This window comes from Parasteatoda tepidariorum, chromosome 10, assembly GCF_982258835.1.
Source record: "Parasteatoda tepidariorum strain Cologne lab strain chromosome 10, Ptep-v5.0, whole genome shotgun sequence".
Taxonomy (NCBI): domain Eukaryota; kingdom Metazoa; phylum Arthropoda; class Arachnida; order Araneae; family Theridiidae; genus Parasteatoda; species Parasteatoda tepidariorum.
Genome location: NC_141764.1, coordinates 80,222,782 through 80,244,607, shown reverse-complemented (window position 1 = coordinate 80,244,607; position 21,826 = coordinate 80,222,782). Strand labels below are relative to the sequence as shown.

General features: G+C 30.3%; 1 protein-coding gene across 2 annotated transcripts in view; it reads left to right on the top strand.

Moving 5' to 3' along the window:
• The window catches only part of Ddr (discoidin domain-containing receptor 2), a 636,659-nt gene that overhangs the window by 262,194 nt on the left and 352,639 nt on the right, over window positions 1-21,826 (top strand). For both annotated transcript variants that reach the window (XM_071184184.2, XM_043046729.3), the window contains exon 3: window positions 17,173-17,236. The gene's annotated coding sequence lies outside the window, so the exon portion shown is untranslated. The remainder of the gene's footprint in view (window positions 1-17,172; window positions 17,237-21,826) is intronic.

Below are 21,826 nucleotides of genomic sequence, written 5' to 3'. Positions count from 1 at the left end.
TTTTATTCTAAATATCGGTGGAATCGCCATGAATGAGAATTCAAATGATGCTTTAATTGTAGATTCCTTCCAATTCTATTATCCTTTCTATTTATTCGACTATTAAACTGTTTATAGAACTATATTTTTGAAAATTCTTATTGCTTATTTGAATTGATTTAAAAAATATCTGATTGTAAAAAAATATTTTATGACTAAAAAAATCCATTGAAACATATTAATTATGTTGAATTAAAATCTTTTTCCAGTTTAAAATAATCAGAGTATAAAACTTTTAGTTAGTAAAAATTCAAAATTCAGAAATTTGAAGTCGCATATTGTTTCATATCATAAACTGAGCAACTAAAGAGATGATTTATTTGTGTATTTATTTAAAAAATATCTGCAAGATTTATTCTAAGCAAAAAAACTTACAAGTAGCAACAAATAGGTGTGCGTAAAGGTTTATCAATCACTAGAAACCAGCATTTTTTTTAAAAAATTATATTATAGTATATTTTATTTCATAATAAAATATAATGTAGTAAAATATATTATTTAAATATGAAATACATGTTACAATATTTATTTTTAAAAAGCGACAAAAAATTCTTTTGTAAGTTATAATATAGTAGGTTATAAAAAGTATGTAAGAGGTATAATAAGTTATATATATTTTAGACTTCTAGCATAAATTAAAAGAGACTTAAAAAATTTGGCATGCATCCAGTGGCAGAAACCCTCCAGCTTAGCAATAGGCACTACAGATTATAGGTCTGCAAATTATTTTTCATCTAAAATTTTTTTTTTAAAAAAAATGAGAAAAAATTGCTAAGATTTCTTTTTTTAAACATCCTTAAACTTGTTTCGATTCAAAATTATAAAGCTAAGTCAAAATGAACAAAAAATTATTTTTTTTCATTTCGTCAGGACAGAACAAAAAATGTTTTTTGTTAGTTTATAAAAGATTATTACTGTATATGGATTTATTCCACTTTTATATAGTGCGGTTGTTCATTCAAATTAAGTTTAATGTTCTACGGCATAAGTTTTCATGCATAATTTTTAAATATCGTTGCAAATTTTTCCCCATACCTGTTAGAATAAGTTGAAGTTTTACTATAATAATCGCTATCTACTGAAGGTTGGGATAGCCCGGTTGGTAGGGCGTTGGACTCGTGTTCGAGAGAACGGGAGTTGGATTCCAGCGGACCGAAGAACCCCCTTGTAATAAATGGTGACTGGTGCACGTTAAATACGTCGGAGTCACAAAGTTCTCTAAGTTCCCACAACAAATCAATACCTTAGGGGGGACTGATCCAAGAATACCTTGTCCTCTGGATTGGGTTGAAAATTACAAGGCCACGGAGTTAAACATTTGTGGTCGTAAACTCAAATTTGGGTCGGCTGTTCAACGACGGTCATAAAATAAAATAAAACAAGGAAAACAAAAATAGACTTTAAAAAATAAAATAAACTGTAAATTTGATTTGTCCATTCGTATTTTATTTTATTTCATAACCGTCACTGAACAATCGACCAAAATATTTTGGGTTTACATCTACTAGTGTTCAACTCGGTAGCCTTGTAATTTTGATCCCAATCTAGAAGACAAGGATCAAGTATTGGGTGAAACGTGTCTTCGTTGAGGACTTTTCGATGGAACTAACCCGCATTTGCTTTACACGGAGAGGAAAACTTCCCACGGTTAACCTGACTATAAGGGGACCTATGATCCATCTATAACTGAGGATATTTTATGTTAGCACAATGGTCGGTGCGAGACGGGTTCGAAATTCGTATCGACCATCCATCACTGAAATCCGAGCCCGGTTCACCTCATTAGAAGGTGAAAGTCCATCCCCTGAGCCACCACGGCTTTGTCTTTTAGAGTTTTATTTTCATATTTAATAACTGTCGTTGAACAGCCGACCCAATTTTGGGTTTACGGCTACTAATGTTCAACTCCTAGCCTTGTAATTTTGAACCGATCCCGAAAACAAGTAAACTCCTGTATCAGTACCCCCAGAGGTTTCGATTCGTTACGGGAACATGGAGGACTTCGCGATTTGACAGATTTAACGTGCATCAGTCACCATTTACTACACGGGGAGTCTTCGACCGGTCTGGGATCGAACCCATGAACTCTTGGACATGGGCCCAGTGCCCTGCCAACCAGGCTATCCCGGCCCCTGTCTATTAGTATTTTATTTTATAACCGTCGTTGAACATCTGACAAAATTTTTTGGGTTTACGACTACTGATGTTCAACTCCGTAGCCTTGTAATTTTGAACCCAATCCAGAAGACAAGGGAACTCCTGGATCGAGTATTGGGTGAAATTTGCCTTCGTGGAGGACTTTTTGATGAAACTAACCCACATTTGCTTTACATGGAGAGGAAGGCCACGAGAACCTCCCACGGTTAGTCTGACGGCAAGAGGACTCTAACCCATGATCCGTCTACCACTGAAGATATTTCACGTCAGCACTGTGTCGGTGCAAGCTGGATGCGGAATTCGTATCGAATGGGATTCGAACCCGGTTCGCCTTATTGGAAGGAGAGTGCTCTACCAGCGTCTATTAGTATTGCTGTAGCGTGGAAGTGAGTGGGGATAGCGTATCAAGCATTTACCTTGTCATTAACGTAAGTCCTGAAAAACAGTAAGGTGCTTAGCCATTTTAATTTGCGTTTAAAATACTAAACAACCGTCGTATCTCTTCTATGCAAACAACATCTCTGCATAAACAACAAACTTCTCAAATGTTTTAATCTCCTACTGCTGTTAAATATTTTGTTAAAAAAAAAATAACATTTATGCTTGTTGATACCGTGAAGCATATTTGTATTAAAATATATTTTTATTAGCTTTGCAGTCATATATCATCAAGCTTTTACGTTGTGTTGTTTATTTAATCGACGAAGTCAAATGGAATTGAATGTTCTCTTCGAATAAGTTAAAACTGCATTGCAAAATATAGTTTCTATTTGTATTCTAAAATAAATAACTGGAGGGAAAACAGCCCTGCTTCTGTAAAGGATTTTTTAATATCTTTTTTGGAGATTACGCTTTAATATTTCATTAACTTTTCTGAAAGTATTTACTTAAGTCAAATATACCTTGACCGAAGAAACAGAATGTACGATTCTAATAGATTTGTATCCGTAATAACGTAACTTGATTGTTTTCTTAAGACAAATATCAACTTCCTCTAATTTTAATTCAAATTGACTAATAACGTTTGAAACGTGGATAGATATTATTTTCGAGTAAATGTAAAAACTAAGCTTCTTGGTTTTAATTTCTAAACCATTTCAAAAATCCCTAATGAAATCCAAGTTATATTTACAATCCTAAACTAATGTTTGATGAAATACCTGCAAAATAACAAATATTTTAACTCTTACCAAACGAATAAGATTTGATTTGAAATAAGTGATTTATTTTTTTTAAAAGAACTGAATAAACATAATATCAAGTTAGAGCTTATTTATTTTAAAATTATTGGCTATTTACTGTGTATAATGTTTTTACTTCTTCCTTTTTTAATTTATTTCAAATATTTTGAGTTCACTGTGATTAAAATAAAATAAATATTATTCTTTATCCTTAGAAAACAAAATACTATGTTTCATCTTAGAATGCAGCCTGTTATAATATCGTAAAGTTCGTTTTATTTCTACATTATATTAGTTCTGTTTTCAATTATAAAAGTTATTACTTTGCGTGCATAATAAGATTGCGTGCATGATAAGAATATAAGTGCAACGTAAGAAAGAGATATTTAAATATTTTTCACAGTTGAAGCTTCTTTTACACCTTTTGGTCTAAGGTGCCCATAGACGACCGATTCTGATAGGCAACTAATTCGTATAGATGACTAAACATCCGATTATAAGCAAAATACTCATTAAATATATAGTTGGTATCGTGTTTTAATTCATGTGAAAGAAAACCGGCTCAGGAGCTCACCACGTCATTTGACAAAGGTAAGAAAATTAGACAGCGTCCTTAACACTGCTGTTAATCAATAAAGTCCTGCAAAAAAAAAGAAGAAAAAAACGATGCTTGGTGATAAACGCGTATTATACAATGAAATAAAGAGAAGATCTTCTATTAAGAATTGGATACATCTATGTCACACGTGAGCATCGTGGCATTTGTTTATGCCACAATTCAGCAAAAAATGAGGTTCGATGCACACGCGTCCCTGCAGGTATCCAATTAAATCTGATCTGTATTAAATCTGATATAGATATTTTCAGCGCCGGCCTGGTGGCCGAGCGGTTAGCGTGCCTGACTGCGAAGCCATAGGCTGCGGGTTCGAATCCCGCTCTGGGCATGGATGTTTCTCTCTCTCTCTCTCTCTCTTTGTGCTGTCCTCTGTTGTGTGTATGATGTGTGAATGTGGCCCACCCTATAAACGGGTTTGTGGCAGTGTGGCGTGGGCAATGTTGCTCGCCTCCTTGACTTTAGTTCACAGGTGCCCACTGGGTAACGCGAAATGAGCAACAATTCTGGCACAGTATAGGCAAAGATTCAAATTCAATGCCTGCCATTGGGAAAAAAAAGAGGATATTTTCAGTTGTTATTTGTATTGCAATTTACATTTACGAGCATCAAATGCAAATTAAACAGATCATGTAATAAAAACTAATCAAGCATATATGTATATATGTAATACAAGAATTAAATACTTTTGTATTAATAAAAGAACTAAAACTCTTTCGTTTTCATAAAATGTCTTTGTTAAAGAATAAGCGTAGAGAGATTCTATTTTGGGAATTCAAGGCTGAAAACATACCATTGAAATATAAATAGATTTATATTTCAAGGGAAGAGTTATTTTTAGAATCGTTCCCTTTTTCAATTCCATATAAGGAAGCAGAAATGATTTTCCTTAATGCGTAAGGATACAAGGAATATGCGAAGGTGCCTTTTTACTTCAAATCTATGTTGGTATAAAACGTAAGAGCGCATAGTTTTGCGTGTCCTTTTCATCATGATGTGATCCAAATAAGCTGTGCCGGAATTGTCCGGAGTCTTGTCCATTCCCCTCCCGTAGGGAGCGTGGACGTCAACTGTTAGCAATACCAGCCTACATTTAATAAACCTGTTTAGAACGTATGATGGCTTATGACTGCAATTATTTCAAGTTAAATACAACACTGATAACAGGGTTGGAGCCCTGTTATTACAAGACGCCAGGATAGCTGCTTCTTGCGGAGGAAGTTTACCCATTTTGACTGCTTCGTGGAAATTTTCCATCACCCCCGGAGGAGAAAAAAAAATCGGCAGTGAAAAAAAACGTTGAAGGAAGGATGGCGATTTTCCACCCGTACTACTTGTACCTCGTCGCGCCTGAAAAGCTGATGTAGGAAGGACGATGGCTGGAGATTGTCCCCTGAAACCAGTGAAAGTATCCCATCCGATGACCCTACAATTCCATAGTGTCTCTAAGTTGGAAGAAACATCAAACATGGTAGTGATTCGACACCGAGTGATCCTACAATTCTTACTACTCAAGTTGTGAAATAAAAAGTGAATGTGCGCGAATCTTAATCATGAATATTCATGAATTGCTACGATTTAAGTGTGCGAAAAAAAAAATTGATATATTTTTTTTCTTCTTCAACGAAATAGAGGAAGGTCAAAGGAAGAGTGGGCAAATGGAAAGGATTTAATGTAGATATATATTTTTTTTCTCTCAATATTTTTATCTTTCTCAATGTTATGATTAAATATTTTAGTAATATTAGATATGAGTAGTAATCTAAATATTTTATTTTGAATAATGGAATAGTATATTATTAATGATTAGATTGCATTTCTAGTGTTTATATTGTTTTTTTTTTTTAAATTATGATATAATATTGTTCTTTAGTGCATTTTAAAATGTTTTTTTTTTAAAAAAAAAAAATGGTTCAAACGTCAATTTAACTAGTAACGGCAAACTAAATTAAATTTTTAAACTTTTGTTTCCTAATGATTTTTCTAGATCTAACCACATAAAAATTTAAATTGTTCAAAACTTTCTTTTGAACCAAACGATGAAAAATTTTCAAACAAACTTAAAGAAATTTGTAATTCTCTTACTTTTTCGGACTTGGTCAAAACTAAATATTCCTATTTTAAAAAATGTGAAACCCAAACAAACGGACAGTTAACAGTTAACAAAATTTGTGAGACTCCCTTATTACGATAGGCCAATTTTTTAACTCAGCAAAGTTTTATACTTGATACTGATTTACTATATGCTTTAGTATGGTTGTAGACTTGCAGGGATTTTTGTTTGTTTATTGATTGTGTCGGGCCAGTTGTTACTCTATTTGGTAAGAGACTGATCATCTCTGCTAATTCTAAAAGTGACAACTTATCTTTGCACATTAAACAGCAGAATTCTCAAAATGTTAAGGTTAAAAATAGTGAAAAAGATGTTTCAAAAAAAGTAAACATCGAAAAAAGAAAAGAATGATGTTTCAAAAAAGTAAGCATCGAAAAAATGAATGTTAAGGATGTTTCAGTAAAAGTAAACATCAAAAAATAGAAAGAAAGAATGTCTAAAAAGTTCAAATGATTCGAAGATAGATCTAGGTAATGAATGCATATCGACGAAAAAATATGTAAAGGGTAACAAAAGCAAAAAATAAAAGGAAAAATAGGAAAAAGAAAGAATGACCAAGAAACTGATTACAAAAACAAAATAGAACAAAAGGAAATTTAAGTAAACAAAATTTTGTAAAAGTACATGTATCAAAGCATAGGAAATATCAAACCACAAATGTTGAAATTAAGTTCTGAATAAATGACACTTGTTGTCCAGTTCGTTTGCATAAAAATTTTGAATATTTTTGTGTGAAAAATTTTTTTGAAAATTTTAGTTGAATAGTTATATTTCATCAAGTAAAAAATATTTTTAACCACACAGAATCTTAAATTCTGATTAAATGACACTTGTTGTCCAGTTCGTTTCTATAAAAAGTTGTATATTTTTGTGTGAAAAATTTTTGAAAATTTTAGTAGATTAGTTATATAAACATGTTTCATTTTTCTTTCTGTTTAGTTACTAAATAGATAAATTGCATAATCATGTTTTTCATATTTTTGTCATTGTAAATAATTGTTTTTTTTTTCTTCTTCACATAAATGAAAAAATGTTGTTTGTAGTAGGGAAAAAGGAACAGTCATTACCAACCTAAAAATTTTAATATTCTAAATTTTTTTTTTTTTTGGCTCACCAAAATTTTTTTGGGGGGGGGATGTAATACAAGAATTAAATACTTTTGTATTAATAAAAGAACTAAAACTCTTTCGTTTTCATAAAATGTCTTTGTTAAAGAATAAGCGTAGAGAGATTCTATTTTGGGAATTCAAGGCTGAAAACATACCATTGAAATATAAATAGATTTATATTTCAAGGGAAGAGTTATTTTTAGAATCGTTCCCTTTTTCAATTCCATATAAGGAAGCAGAAATGATTTTCCTTAATGCGTAAGGATACAAGGAATGTACGAAGGTGCCTTTTTACTTCAAATCTATGTTGGTATAAAACGTAAGAGCGCATAGTTTTGCGTGTCCTTTTCATCATGATGTGATCCAAATAAGCTGTGCCGGAATTGTCCGGAGTCTTGTCCATTCCCCTCCCGTAGGGAGCGTGGACGTCAACTGTTAGCAATACCAGCCTACATTTAATAAACCTGTTTAGAACGTATGATGGCTTATGACTGCAATTATTTCAAGCTAAATACAACACTGATAACAGGGTTGGAGCCCTGTTATTACACACACACACACATATATATATATATATATATATATATATATATATATATATATATATATATATATATATATATACTTGTAACATATAAATTTCGATAGACATTTTAAATGAATAGTTCAACGAAACTGAAGCGGTAAGATATTACCTGATTACAAAACTTAATTTACTTCAAAAATATATAAATAGTTCCTATTTACAAGTCTGGCAAGTCTCAAAAATGGGTGCCTATTTTTGAGCACTTGAAACATGTCGACCGATAGACAGTATTAATAAGTTAGTTTTTATGCTTGTGAAGAGGAGTTGCATAAAAACTATATTATATTCAACATAATAGAATACGAGCTCTGCGTTTTATGTACTGTTAAACTTCCATGAAAGACCCCCTCTATTTACGACCACTTTTGGGAGGCAAGGAACTTTTTCTATAGGACTTGCGTTGAAGTAAACCTTTAGGAGAGAGCACCGAAACCTCTCCTAATGATCGGGCTAACCTCCGCTCCAAGTGCGGAAAAAGTCAAATAAGGAAACACAAAAAAAGACATCAAAATAAAAAATATTAGCAGAACAAATAAGTAGATTCAAATGTATTCAAGATATTAATGAGTAGCTCTTATTTAAATTTTGACAGCCTCAAGTTGCAGTCAGAGGGGATTAAAACGAAGGTATCAATGACTTAGTTTTAAAGTTAAAAGTTAAATTAGAAAAAGAAAGTTATTTAAAAAAAAAAAGCATTAAAAAAACCCCACTCATTTTTTAAAGTAAACCAATTTTTATAGTATAAAATTAAATGCAAACTAAAGCAAGAAACACAATTTGTTTTTACACATAATTATATCAGCAAGGGTCATTTTTATTGACGCTAAATTTTATTGATCGATCCGATTTTTATGACGCCAACGCAAGTGGCATTTCCGCATCAAGAAAATGGCACTGAGTAAAAAATCATTTGCGAAAAATCAAGTACCTTCGATAACATTTTTCAGTCAATGAAGGTAACCCCTAAGAACGACCAACCGCCATTAACAACCATTTTACTTTGGAACAAAGAGTGGTTGTCCCCGAGAGGTTTCACTGTATCTTCGAAATCCATTACGTTTAAAAGTTTAATTTTAAAAAAAAATTATGACTCCTGGAAATTAATATAAAACTTAAAAAAAAAAAAAACGAAGAATCATCTTAGCGTTATTGTACGAATACTATTACTCTTAATTATGACAGAATAATGATATTTTTCACAGTATGAAATTTTTTTTTTCACATTTTAAACTAAAAAACCGAGGGATCGATGGTATTTCTTTAATAAAGAAAGACTTCTAACTTTTGCACTTTTTTTTGCGAACAAAAACTGATCTTCCTTTTTGATTAAAAAAGTTGGAACAAAAAACAAAAATGGAATTGCTCATTTTATCTGTTTATAAGTCACCAAACCAATTATACCAGTCTGCATTTCAAGGCATTCACAAAGGTTTTATAATTATGAAACAGAAAAGAAACAATCATTAAATAATATTGAAAATGTTCCAGGGTTTTGAAAGAAGTTTGAGGGAAAAAAATTAATAATGGAGTGAAAATGTGAACTCGAATGAAATATCTTTTTTTAATAAAATATTTCCGCAAGAAAAACTTTAAATGAAAACGAAAAAATGCTTTTAAGATAAAAGAAATTGAAATTCATCAATATCAAAGATTTCAAAAATCAAGTAATTTTGCATTTTAATAAGACGGTAGCTATCTTGAAAACATTTCTTTGCATTTTAAATAATTAAAAAGAAAACGGGAAAATACACAGAATACTTTAATCAGATGCAACTTTTTTTTAAAAACAAAATATAATAATTTAGAGAAAAATATTTAATATTCTTTTTACTGGTTAATGAATGCATTTGCTTAATTACATAAAGTAAAATCTTCATTGAATTATAATTTTAGTAGAATAACAAAATTATACTCTTAATGGCTCAATGGCTCTTAAAGAGCCATGGTCAAATGGCTCTTAAGAAGCCATTTTACAGTCTTATAGATATTTGATTTGATAACGGTTCTTATGGTGTTCATGGTTGACCATACCTCATGGATTTTATTTTAATTCTTATTTACTTTTTTAAAATATTGGTCAGAAGAGACAAAATCATGGATAGGTATTTGAGGATAATTAGATCATCTTATGATTAGAGTCCTTTTTTTTTTTTTTTTTTTTTTTTTTTTTTTTTTTTTTGTATGTTGATCAAGACTGTATGTTGATCAAGTATGTTGAATGGATGAAAATTTTATGTTAATTTGAACAGACCATTTTATGGCTTGGATGTCTTATGACGATCAGAACCGACCATTTCTTATGGTTGAGACTGTTTTATTTTATAATCGTCGTTGAACAACCGAACCAATTTTTGGGTTTATGACTGCTAATGTTCAACTCCATAGCCTTGTAATTTTTAACCCAATCTAGAAGGCAAGGGAATTCTGGATCAAGTATTGGGAGAAATTTTGCCATCGTGGAGGACTTTTTGATGGAACTAACCCACAATTGCGTTACAAGGAGTGAAATGCACCAAAGTCTTGCACGGTTAGCCTGGCAGCAAGGGTATTCTAACCCATGATCCGTCTACCACTGAGGATATATTACGTCAGCACTGTGGTCGGCGCGAGTCGGATGGGGAATTTGCATCTACCAGCCATCGCTGGGATTCGAACTCGGTTCACCTCATTGAAAGGCTAACGGATTGAGACTGTTTTGATTATCAGACCGGAACGTGGGGTTTCTTGATGTTCAGAACAGACTATTTGTAAGGAATGATAGTATTTTTTTTCCTCCAATGGTCACTCGATTAACACTCGTCATTCAGGTATCAGTAGTGCAGATTTGTTGGCCAGTCTTTCAGTGGCACCATAGACTGACCTTAGGTAGACCAATATTGCAGGCCCCACAGTAAGGACAGATAGCACAGAAACTAAAAGAATATTCATGCCGTGTCCGGGATGGCGCTAGTATAATTTATACAAAAAAATATTTAAAAAAAACTATATTAAATGATAAATTTATTAAAAATCAAATATGTGCAATATATAAACGGTGAGCCGTAATGGCTCAGGGGACAGAGCGCTCGCCTTCCAATGAGGTAGCTGGTTTTGAATCCTAACGATGACTGGTAGATGCGAATTCCGCATCCAGCTTGCACCGACCACAATGCTGACGTAAAATCCCCTCAGTGGTAGTAAGATCATGGGTTAGAGTCTCCTTGAAGTCAGGCTGACCATAGGAGGTTTTCCTCTTCATGTAACGCAAATGTGGGTTAGTTTCATCAAAATGTCCTTCACGAAGGAAAATTTCTCCCAATACTTGATTCAGGAGTTCCCTTGTCTTCTGGATTTTGTTCACAACTACAAGGCTACGAAATTATACATTAGCAGTCATAAACTCATGAAATTGGGTCGGCTGTTCAACGACGGTTATAAAATAAAATAATAAAATAAATAAACAGTTATTTTTATTCATTTTATTGATCATTTACGCATGTACTTGTCTCGCAACATAGCTAGAAAGGAGGGATCGCTTTTGTTTTAAGATTTTTTATGTGATTTCTATTTTTTATATATTAATAATTTGTTATATAACTATTTATTGTTTACATTTTGTTTTTATTAAACATGTTATTTTTATTAATATAAATTATAATATTTAATATAAATATAATTATTTAAAGAAAAATATTTTTATATATATTTTTAGGGACGCTACCAATCGATTCGTAAGGTAACTACAGTAACTACAGTAAGGTAATCGAAGATGGATCACATGTTTCGATAATACCTGACACTTTGAATAGTGCTATAGAAATTGGAAGTTCATTTAAGACATTTCTAAAAATAAATTTAGAACACAATTGAGTGATCTTAATCCTCTCTTGTTAATTTCAAGAAAATGGTTGTTGCTCCTTTAAACTCTATGGAATTAACACGCACACCACTAACTTTTGCTAAAAAATAAATAAATAAAGTAAATTAAAAATTACTTTTTGCTTGATTTATGTAAACATTTTAGTTACTTTTACAACTTACATATTTTTCATCAATTGCTGATTTTTAATTTACTTAAATAAAACATCGATAAGTACAACACATATAAAAGTATTGAGTACCACTTAAACTGCAAATGTAGCAACAGTTTGCCCAGAGATTCTTTTTTTTTTAAAAAAAAACTTGTTCCACTTTTCAGCGAGTATTAATTCAATGTACCCAAAAAGGAGGCATTTATAGAGTTTAAAAGATTATTCTAACTTATACAAGAGTTAAAATTTTTTCACAAGAAAGCGTTTAAAATTGGGACTGAAAATGCAACATTATTAATTCTTTGAAAAACCCCTTTTCAGCGAGTGCTGATTCAATTTATCCAACGAGGAGGCATTTATCGAGTTTAAAAGATTACTTTAGCTCATACAAGAGTTACAAAATTTTACAAAAAAGCATTTAAAATCGAGATTGAAAATGCCTCATTTAAATAGCAACGCTCAGAGGGCCTACTGCCCTACTAGGTGCTTAAAAAAATTCCAAGTATGATGGATAGCATTCATCAAAGTTCTGATTACAATAAAAAAAAATATTAATAACACTATTCAGTGAATGAGCAATTGTAATCTTTCAATATCTATTATCTCGTCATTCTCTCTATATTAATGCTTTGTATATAAGTAACAAGTCTCCCAGGAAACCTATTATCCCATTCTGATTCGTTCTTAAGCTGGTCACGTGGTGGCATTCGTCATTTCCAAAAGACGCGCCCCGTCACCCCAAGAACCTTCCTTTCTACACTACTTCACGCGCATTTCGGGCACGTGTCAAGCATTCATTTCCGGTTTTGCTAGACCCTCTTTTTTTACTTATCGTTTGCCCTACCCCCCTTACTTTCTTTTACAGATAAGGAATTCTTCGACATTGCCACCTCCACTTTTGAAACTTTTAGCTGCCGGAGTGAGAATGGTTTTTATTTATTTCTGCATTTCTTCATTCCCTTTTTTTTATTTTTATCGTCGTTGTACTTCCGATTTTCTTTCACTTTCGATATGAAAGTTTCTTTCCCATCACTACACCCTTTTTTTACTTTCTTTCTTTAATTTTTTTTTATATCTCGGGGCATCTGGATTGTATACTTTGCCAAAGACGTTTGTGGGAATCCCAATGAGAAACTTCTACATTTGTGATCCGGAGATGTAAAAACGTAAGAAAAAAAAGAAAAAAACGTTCTTGCATTCCTTTTCCTTTTTTTTTTCACTCTTCACTGAACGCTTGCAATATCGCTTTACGAATTTTTTTTTTCTCCTCAATAATAATTGGATGCTGTCAGCATTTTGAAAGACTTGAATTGCTTGGCAGACGAGATTGGCTTAAAATCCCAGAAAGAATAGAACATGCAATCCATCTTGCTTTGTTCTAAATTGTTTGAATAACGCTGAAAAAAATGCTTCAATTTTTTTCTTTATGTCAAATCTGAAATAGTATTTTTCACTGAAGTGAACACGAGTTATGATGTTCCAGGCAATTAAAGATGGATGTCTAATTTTACTTGTTTGAAACTAATGATTGCTTTTTAATTGTTATTTGTTAGCGTAGAATTTTTATTAAACATATTTTTCATACTTTTTGCATTAATTTAAGTCAAAATAAGTGAAAAAAAATGTCTTTATCATTTTAATAATTTAAAGTTACTAAATGCAATACCTTTTTACTAGTAAGGTTATGAAATACATCGTACCTTTTTTTTTCTTTTTGCTTAGAAGGTAAAATCTTCCAAACACTACTCACTTCCTAACAATAATTTTTTTCCAATTTGCACTTGTTTTCTATTATTTTGATATAAGAGAAACAGTTATTCATTATTGAAATTTCTTTAATTTGCAAAATCACTTATTGGCAGATTGTTGAATATGAATGAAAAAAAGTTCAAACTATTGTTTTTGTTTATTATATTTTAGTGCAAGTATAATTCAGTAAATTTAACAGATCTTTTTTAGTAACTATTAAAAAATTTTTTAATAATTAAAAAATACTAAAATATATTTCTGCTTCTTATTAGAGAATCAGGAAAAAATAATATAAAAGGGACACTGGTGTCCTATCTGCGTCAAAGGGTTAAATCTTTTACTGTAATCTTAATTATATTTTACTTTACTGTAATCTTAATATAATTTTTCAGCGGATAAATGAGAACTACTCAAGCTAATATTTTAAATAAAATATGATTTCCAAACAAATAAAGTAATGAAGTTTTAGATAAGAGATTCTTAAACTATGCAGCCCAAGGCAGTTAATTCGCCGAAAAAAATTTCCAGTTGCTTTAAAATAATGTTTAAAATTTAAAAAAAAAAACAATATTTTAATACTTTGCTAAAAACTTGTTAAATCATCATTTAACGAGTTAGTTTAGCGTCCGTTATACGAAAAAATAAATAAATAAAATAAACATCAATTGACAATATCTTACATAATTAACCGATTTAAAGCCAGTGTGCAGATCAAAACAAATTCGTTCTTTCTATTAATTTATGCTTAACAATATCAAGTAGAAATTCGACACATATCGTAATGTCAAAAATAAAATAACAATTATGGATCTACAATATTAGCCTTGAATGCAATTTCATATCTTTTGTTTTTCAAGTATGTTTTTGCTATATTCTGTCTACGATGGAAAATTAGTGCAAAAATAAAATTTTTTAAATGGGCGATAACGCAGCGATAACACTCCTCTATTATGGAGCATTTAACAGTTTGCTTTGGTCCTAACACCACGACACGCCACTGGCTTCTATTAGAAATGATTAGCTTGACTATATTTATACAGTAAAGTTAAACAAATTCATACTTTATTTAAATTTTTTTTTATTTTTTTACAAAATGTATGGATATAATTCGATTGTGTCCTCTTTTTGGAAACTTTTTCTCGTACGTTGAGCAAATCTAGTACAAGGCAGGTGCATGTTTCTTTTACTGTGTCCAAACACAAAAGATTCTCAGTGTCAAAACATTGAAAGATATGCTGATACAAACTTCGAAAATTATAGTATTTTCATGTCTAATGTATTCACAGTTTTTGCTTTATTACAACTTTACACTGTCTGCCTTTAAAATGAACACAAATTATCTTAATGGCTCCACAGAAAATATTACTTATTTCCAGTTTGTGGCGTGTGGTTGGACAATGCAAATCATGTTAATCATGTTAACGGAATGAAGGCAGTTTTTAAACTTGCTATACCAAACAAAAAAGAAGAAAAAAAATCGTAACTTAACAATATTTTTCGAAGATCTTTCGCCAAATAAAAAAAAAATAGCCACAGTTTTAGTGACTTACACCTGAAACGAAGCTATAATTTTAAATTAAATACACAATCATGCTGTAGAAAATTATTCGGCTTAAAAACGAGCTAATAACTTAAATATTTTAAAAATTACCAACTTGGTGAGATTAAAAGTTTTCAAATTCAAGGAATAATTCTCAATTTTCGCAAATTTTTGTGAACGCAGGTAATAAACTTTCGAGCAACTTTTTAATGGTTAAAAAATTGAATTACACGCACTTTTCATTTTAACAAAACTGCGTGTTTTCATCATATTGACATTTTGAGCCATTTTCAGATTTAACATAGTGAGGCTGACTAAAGATAGGCTAAACTTGACCTAACAGTAACAAATAATTGTTGTAAACTCTTGGCAGTTAAATTGCATATAATTAACAAAAAGTTCTTAATGTGACGACAAAGACATTGAAATACAACTTTAATTAACGGTGCTACAAAGAAGATAGCCTGTTTTCAATTTTAATTAACGGTGCCACAAAGAAGTTAGTCTGTTTTCAATTTTAATTAACGGTGCCACAAAGAAGATAGTCCTGCTTTCAATTTTAATTAACAGTGCCATAAAGAAGATAGTCTGTTTTCAATTTTAATTAACGGTGCCTATAAGAAGATAGCCAGTTTTCAGTTTTTGCGAGCGGTCGTTGAGCAAAAAGTCACTCAGGTTAACAGAACCTCAATAAAGGGATTTTCTAAAACTGCCGTCTCCAACTAAAACTAAAATCATTACATAACATTTCCTGCAAGCCTCTGCACTGACAGTTGTAAACTAATGTTTTTTTGTGGAATGCGAGCCTCTCAATCCATATTAATATGCTGGTTGACAAGCTGTATGAGAAAAGTCATTAGGAACCGAAAGTGTCCTTTTAATGGGACATTCCTCCTCGAGTCTGGTACATGTTCAGTTATTACTTGGTGAGTATGGTCTGCTATTTTCATGTGGTAACTGCCAAGATGACTTTCGCTCGTTCCACACTTAAGTGTAGGCGTTTTCTTAAGTAGTGATATCATCACCTCACTAAAGTCATTGTCGTTGTCATGAGTCCGTAGACATTATTAATAACTACATGAACATTGTTAGAGAATTGTAAAAGAACTGTCATTTCGTAAGGTATACAATATAGGAGTTCGCAGATGTCACCTGTAAAGGGTACGTATATAAGATACTTTATATAAGATACTACATCATTTTTGATTGAGCAATCGATATAAAGTCAGTACTTTTTAAAGCAGACTAACATTCTTCGTACGGGGTAAAAAGAATTGTAAATAATTGAAGAAGAGCACTGCGTTTAACACTACGTCTTCATGCACAAAACTGAAAGGTATATATCAAACACCAAATTAATTTTAAAAAAAACTTAGAATCATATTATTTTTTAACCGTATTTTATGGACCTTCTCGGTGCTTTTAGATCGCGGCTTACACATAAGAATCAAGATTTACCACAATCGAGGAATTTTCACAGGATGTTTACAATTTTTTATGTCAATTTCCGTTGACTTTACATTATTAGTTTTTTAAAATTTTTAATTTTAATAACCCCGATAATTGCAAAATATCAAAATGAAACTTTTTTTTAAAGTTTTTCCATTTATCTGATAAGGTACAACACATAGTGAAATTTTTAGACTTCAGTCCTAGTTAAAACGTGTTATTTGGCATTATTGCAAATTAGACTAATTGCTTGCTAAACAACCCGATAATTACAAAATATCAGAATGAATTTGTTTAGTTTTTCTGTTTATCTCCTAGCTTTAGATAAACAGAAGTTTTATAACTTTCAAACTTCAATGAGAAGTGAAAAAATTAGTGATTATGCAGAGAGGGCTTTATCTTTAATATATGTAAATGTAACCTACCAATTTCTTTCAATGGTATTGCACATCTTCTTTGTCATATTTTGTAAAAAAAACTACTATTAATTTGCAATAATATTTTTTCTAAATTGTATGAAATGTATTAAAATTATATTTTCTCGTTCATTTTTTATACATATTTTGAAAAGTTATGGTGTTATTGAATCGAACACGAATAAACAAGCTTTTTTTCCCTTTCCTTAGGTCAGTCACTTGACTTAGTTATTGCTCGGCATTTGCACTATTGGAGGATAACTCAATGATATATGTGAGTACGGAAAGTTAATGTCTCTTTTATTTAAAGGAAAAAATTTATATAAATGACAAGACCATTGAAATTTGCTTGTTTAATTAAAATATTAAATTACAAAATGCGATAAATATGTTAGAATTAAATTTAAAAATCACACATACTGTTTGCTTTCATTTTAAAAGTAATTATAGCTCGGATTAAGTGTTTAATGTAAATAAAGGCATTAGTATGAGTGGTATTATTTTTGTAGAACTGTATTTATGAATTTTATGCGTGCGGTTTAGAGATAAGAAACCTAGGTAAAATTCTAGTTCTACTTAATTCTTATACTCTGTAAAAAATTCTGGATTAAATTATGATAAAACATAAAGTACTTTGTATAAAGTATCTTACTTTGGGTACATCATTCGCTGAATTCATTTTTACTGTAAAATATTATAACATATCTTTTAAAGTACTATTTAATTAATTAGAGTTTTTAAGCGATTTATTGGTAATTATTATTGTGCAAATTATAGTATATCAAATTTTTTATTCCGGTAAAAAGGGATTTTCCGGTTAAAAATACTGGCAGCACAAGAGTCGGTATTTGTATACCGTATTCAAATATTTGTATATCGTAATAACATTGTATCCCATAATTTGATCAGGATTTTTTTAAAGTGTAATTGAATTTTAATTCTACTAATCGTACTGGTTGAAAATAACATATTAAGTGCTTTATTTTTAAAAAAAAAATTTTTTCTACTTTAATGGAGCCTCATCTATTCTATTTTATGAGTTTAGTTGTAGTGAATTTCAGAAAACAGACGTTAGTTTAAATGGAAACATCACGAAATAATTCCCAAAACAGCGTTTGCAGTTAAGAAATCACCTTATTTAACGTATTGGCTCAATAATATATCATTTTATAATTTACAACGAGCTATAATATGTTCTAATGACCAGAAACGATTTTTTTTCAAAAATATACGTAAGCAAGTAAATTAAATATTTTATTGCCTACTAAAAAATGCTTTTTTTTTAAATGTACAATATGTTTATGTTTCAACACTAATCATAGTTACTGCGAATTATTTTGTGTTATAGTATATTTATTAAAACGCGTTTTCAAAAAAAATATTCGTAATACTACATATTGCGAAGATAATAGTCAAAAGAAACAAATGCAGAATTGATGCGAAGTTGATAGTCGATATAATGACGCCTGCGGTATGATCTTTTCTTATCCAATAGGCATCATCACAAAGAGTGTTCAACATCTGCAATGAATGGAAGTGATGAACTTTAGCATCACCTAATTGGAAACTTCTATGATATAACTTACAAAAAGAGACCGACAAGACTCTCAATTTTCCTAATGTCAATTCTTTTGAAATAGGAGTAAATTGCTATAACTGGTTTTAGTGGGATGGTTTATATTTAGAGCTTTTCATGGAATAAATACGGAGTTTTTAAAATGCCTTTATCAGAGAACAGTAAGATAAAAGAATTTTGTTAGCGTCGAAATGAGAACTAACCAAAACTAACAAAGCATCATTGGCGCCAATATTATTTTTGTGATTTTTTAAGCTCTCTTAAACGAATTAGTACAATTTTTCCATTAATTTTGCCTTTTAGTACATATATTACTTTTTTTACTTCAGTTATTAACTATTACCAAATTTAATTAATTAATCATTGGCATCAATAATTTGAGTTAGGGATTTTCACGGTTCCCCCAAACGAATAAGAATCTTTTTCCCATTAAATTTGCTTTTTAGTACATAGAAAATGTTTATTTCAGTTTGAATCTATAACCAAAATTAATCAAAAAATTATAGTGATTTGACAAAAATATTATGTTAATTTTTATGGTTCTACTAAATAACTTGGTACTATTTCTCCATTAATTTTTATGTTCATACGCTATTTTTTGTTTAATTTCAATTAGTAACTAACACCAAAATTAATCAGGCATCATTGACATCAATAATAGTGTAGTGATTTTCTACGTTTCTCCAAAAGGATTCGGTACTATTTCTCCGTATGTTTTTATTTTCTGTAGAGAGCTTTTTTTTAATAATTCGAATCATTTTTAAATTATTTAGTTTTCTAGAAATACTTTTACAATGCGTAATTTTTAACAAAATAAACGTGGGGTTTCAGAGAATTTTTTAAATGCTAATTTGCTGCTGTTGTCAGCCTGTCTTACTTTGTTTACGTTAATCATTGAGTTTATCTGACCGAACCAATACAAAATAAATATTAAATATCTAAGAAAGTGCAATAAACGCCCTTTTTTCAATAGTAACTATAAACCAAAAAATATCGCTGGTGTATTCTTTAAAATGTTTAAAAAAAGAAGTATCGTCTGCAATTTCGTTTTTATCAATAGCAAATTCTGAACTAATGAGAAAATTCAAATTTTCAACGTCCCTTCCGAACAATCTAAATCAAATAATTTTTAGGATCGGGGGCTTAAAATGCCCCTTTTATCCACTGTCCGAATTTCAGGACGCTAGCGTAAACGGTTCTGGAGTTAATATGAACCACGCATAGAGAGATAATCGAACAAACTCTTTATTTTATTATGGATTATAAATACCAATATCTTCATGTCATCAAATACATTTGTTTTTGAAATACAAGAAAAAGAACATGATGCTACAAAACAAATTTTATAAACTAAATAATTAAGATTTTACAAATATCTAACTACAATTTAATACTTTTTAAGAAAACTTAATAATAAGAAATTACATTAAAACTGTATTCCGTAACTAATATTTTCAATCCCAAATTCTAAAAATCAAGGAATTAAAGCATTTTTTTCAGATTGTAGTTTCTCTGACAGTGCCAAGTTAACAGTTCACAAATGATTTTACCGACATTCATATGTGTTTTAGATTTTTTATCCATAATCGTTGAAGCCAATAAATTAATCCAACATAAATATTTTTCATATTATATTCTAAACTTAATTTGCAGCTACTGAAAATTTGCAAAAGGAAGTTTAACATATTGGCAGACGAAATAGCTTTCAGCTATTTAACGTTGCTTACTGTGTAAATATGTAATTTTTTCCCTACAATTTCGGAATATATACATAATTGGATTAATTATGCGAAGAGCAGTTTGTAACCTTAATTAAATTATCTAATATTAATGTAAACATCGTTGTAGTACTCCAACATGTCATTTTATTCTCTAACAATTAGTTATTAGATGAATATATCAAATTTATCCGAATTAATTTGGTAAAATTAGTACAAATTTATTTAACTTTCCTATTTTGTTAAGAAACAGAAGCTGCTGATCAAATTTAAAGTTTAATTAGAAGATCAATCGATAAACTAGTTTGACATTGATTGAACTTTATTATTCTATAATAAATAAACGTCATTTTCTGTAAACTTTACTCTAAAGGTTGTTCTATAATAATCAAGCGTAATTAAAAATGACTACATTGTTTCAACAAGCATACTGAGATTTTACATTAAGAATAGTTCTTTTTTAAAAAATTATATCTAGTTTGGTTTTTATTTTAATGCGTTTTAAGCTATGATCACCAGATTCGAAAACTGGTAGCAGGCTTACGTTTTTGATTATGCTCAGAAGGCTAGTAGAATCCCTTAACCGAAAACCTGTGCAGCAATACTATCGCGTTAGATATTTAAAAATCGAAATTTTTTAACTAATACCTACCTAAGTAATGTGTTAAATTCAGGTTGCACTATAGTATGCAGTAATCAGGCTATGAGGTAATTTGTACGATAAACTAATTAAATTTCGGGAAAAGATGCTCTGATTTAATTATATGACCTAAGAATTTTACGAAGTTCTTACCAAAGTCACAATTTTTTAAGATTCATAATCAGTCCTACTTCTTTATATTATTACAATATCTCTTTCGGATTTGATATTCAAGCGTTCGTATCAGTATTCATTTTAAATTTATGAACAGTATGATTTAAATTTATGCATTAAAAATACTGCAGTATATTTTTATTTATTTATTTTTGTAATACAATGGTTATAAGTTTGCTCGATATTGAGATTTAACGCTAACCGAAATTTCTCACGGAGTATATTTTAATCAATACAAGAATTTTTATTCTATAGTTTAATAGGTATTTGAATTATCTATCTAGTTTTGTTAGCAACAGAAGTCTTTGGTATTTAAATCTGCATTCTTGATATCGTGATCAGATGGAATACCGGTGTGCGCATTATTCTGAGGCAGACATTTTAAGTTCGAAGGAAAATTATGAATACCATTGCCTTCAACGAACATTATATGTTCCTACACTTAGAGCCATAACAAACATTTTAATCACGTTTCTCAATTTTAATTAAGATATCTCTCAGACATTGGTAAGAGAAATTAACATTTATTCCTAATAGAGTCCCGATTTTGAATCCAACCCAATTGACAAAAAGTCTTGAATCATATTCGTACGTTGTAAACCAATATAATCTTTCTCAAAACCGATATATCGTTATTTAAAGTCATTCTAAGGATAGTACAATGGAAAACAAATTTATTAAGATCATTATTATAAGCGTTTAAAATAAAATATGATACAATTTTGACGTTGTTTTGGGTATTCGAATCAATATCAA